The sequence below is a fragment of the Trichechus manatus genome, unplaced genomic scaffold (assembly GCF_000243295.1).
Source record: "Trichechus manatus latirostris isolate Lorelei unplaced genomic scaffold, TriManLat1.0 scaffold00065, whole genome shotgun sequence".
In the NCBI taxonomy this organism is placed as follows: domain Eukaryota; kingdom Metazoa; phylum Chordata; class Mammalia; order Sirenia; family Trichechidae; genus Trichechus; species Trichechus manatus.
In genome coordinates, this window is record NW_004444001.1 from 3,459,163 (window position 1) to 3,461,355 (window position 2,193).

The following is a 2,193-nucleotide window of genomic DNA, read 5'->3' on the forward strand; positions in this document are numbered from 1 at the left end:
GTATCTACCATCTTTTCAAACATTCATGGCCTAATTCCCTATGCAGCCAAGTTTCTGTCCAAATTACTCATCAACTTAAGTGGTGCCCCCCAGTTCTTACAGCCAACAGCACTGGGTGCTCACAGTCCAGCTGCAAAACCCATCCACCTAAGCGCCCTAAGGAACAGCGACACACTTTCCTCCCAGACCCTTGGGGGTGGCTGTCAGCCCCCTGCCTTGCTCAGCGTGTGACCCCCTGGTGCAGCCGGATGGCTGTGCCTTCACCAATCACTCATGCCTGTCTAGAACTGCAGGTGAGAGCCTGCACCACACTTGGTGGCCGACTACCTCGACACCTGAGCTGAATCCAAATTACTTATCAACTCATCACAATTTACATCCAGTAGTCTTTTCTCAATTCTCATTCTTCCCAACCTCCCCTGATACTATTAACCACTCCCTCCATATAAAAGCTCTCTCCTCTGTTGACATCTGTAACTCTATCCCAATTGTCTTCCTACCTCTCTTCTTCCTTCTTTCTCTACCTTCAAACTCCAGCTATAATTCTCTAAGTCTCAGACTTTTTCTTTTCTATACTCTAACCCAGGTTTCGAAAACTCTTATTACCAGCTTTGGCTGATTCATAAACACCAATAACATGCTTCCACTTCCTATTAGACATTTCTCCTTTCATTCATGTACCAAGCATTCAACAAGTGCCTGCTATATGCTATTCAGTGTTTAATGGTGAGGATACAAAGATCAATAAGGCCTACTTCTCTGATAAGAATCACCAGGAGTCCAATCCCCAAAATATGGAGATTAATCACCACTTTCTCACCAGCCCCATCCCACCCCCTTTCTCTGTTGGGTTAGATAATACGCTGAAACATCTCACAGACCTCACGGGCTATAATTACCGTTATGTGGTTTATTAGGGTAAAAGGATACAATTCAGGTGTAAAAAGACACAACTCAGGAGTAAATGGATATCAGCATTAGGAAGAGGAACATGGGCAAGGTTTGGAAGGCTCCTCAAAGCTGAGCTTCCATTTTCCCAAGCAGAGCACATCTCTCGTTTTGCCAACCGGGACAACCTTCAAGCAGAAAAACTCCCAGAGTCACCATGTTCCAGGGCTTTTATCAGTTAGTCCACGTGCTCATTATTGGTTACCAGACAGTGCAGTCAGTACACCTTAGTTACTTAGAAAATCACCTAAGGTTATTTTTTCCAAAAACCAAGAGCAAAGACCAAATACACCACATCTACAAAGATCATTTCTGTCTTCAAGGACCAAAGACAAGCAAACAAAAATGCTTGAAACAATGTGATAAATGTGATATTGAGGAAGAACACATCAATAATGATATGATGAAAACAATTTGCTTCATGTTATCGAGTTTATATACATTATTTACACACATTATTTCAATTAGTCCTCATACTAACACTAGGAGGCTGGCACTGTTATTCCTATTTTATAGATCAGAAAATTATAGCTAAAATTCCTTAACAATTTAATACTAGGTCATATAACTAATAGGTGGCCAATTCAGGACTGTGAAATCAAATTTGCCTGATTCTAAAACCTATGTGTGTTTTTTTTTTCCCCCTATGCTCATGAAAAGAAACCTAGATCTGATGAGTTAGGAGAGAAGTCCAAGTTAAGGACACCTGTTTAAGATCAGTTGGTATTTCAGGAGAATATCTGAAGCCATGGTCGAGAAAGAGATCACTTAGGAAAATGACTAGCATGACACAGAATTTAGATGTCCCATTTCATTAATTCTAAGACATATGCTTTTCCATTTTTAACACTTCTGAAATAGGAATATAGACATAATGGTGTGTCATGGTTTAACTGGCAATTTTTTTTTTTTTCCTTTCTTAATGGTACACAAAGTAATAGTATCTCTAAGAATTTCTGGCTGCTTAGATTTGATAAAAACATAGTAACTTCCTCCTAAACTTAATCCTCTAATTTAAAATCCCTCTGAATCGCCAAGATATAATCATGTAATCATATCCCTTCTATGTATCTAATATTTTCCATTTTCCCTCCCACCACTCTAGTCTGAGGTTGCATCAGCTGTGCAGATTAAATACCCTTCCCACTGGTCTCCTGAAATCCAGTTGTTCCCTATTTCAATTCATCAAGTACAGACCTTGGATCAATCTTTCAAAAACATACTGTGCTCCTGCCACTCCCCTTC

The 2,193-nt window shown here is 40.1% G+C and overlaps 1 protein-coding gene across 2 annotated transcripts in view; it reads right to left on the reverse strand.

Moving 5' to 3' along the window:
• The window catches only part of LOC111821104 (BTB/POZ domain-containing protein 9), a 29,069-nt gene that overhangs the window by 10,233 nt on the left and 16,643 nt on the right, over positions 1–2,193 (reverse strand). The gene's annotated exons all lie outside the window — the stretch shown is intronic.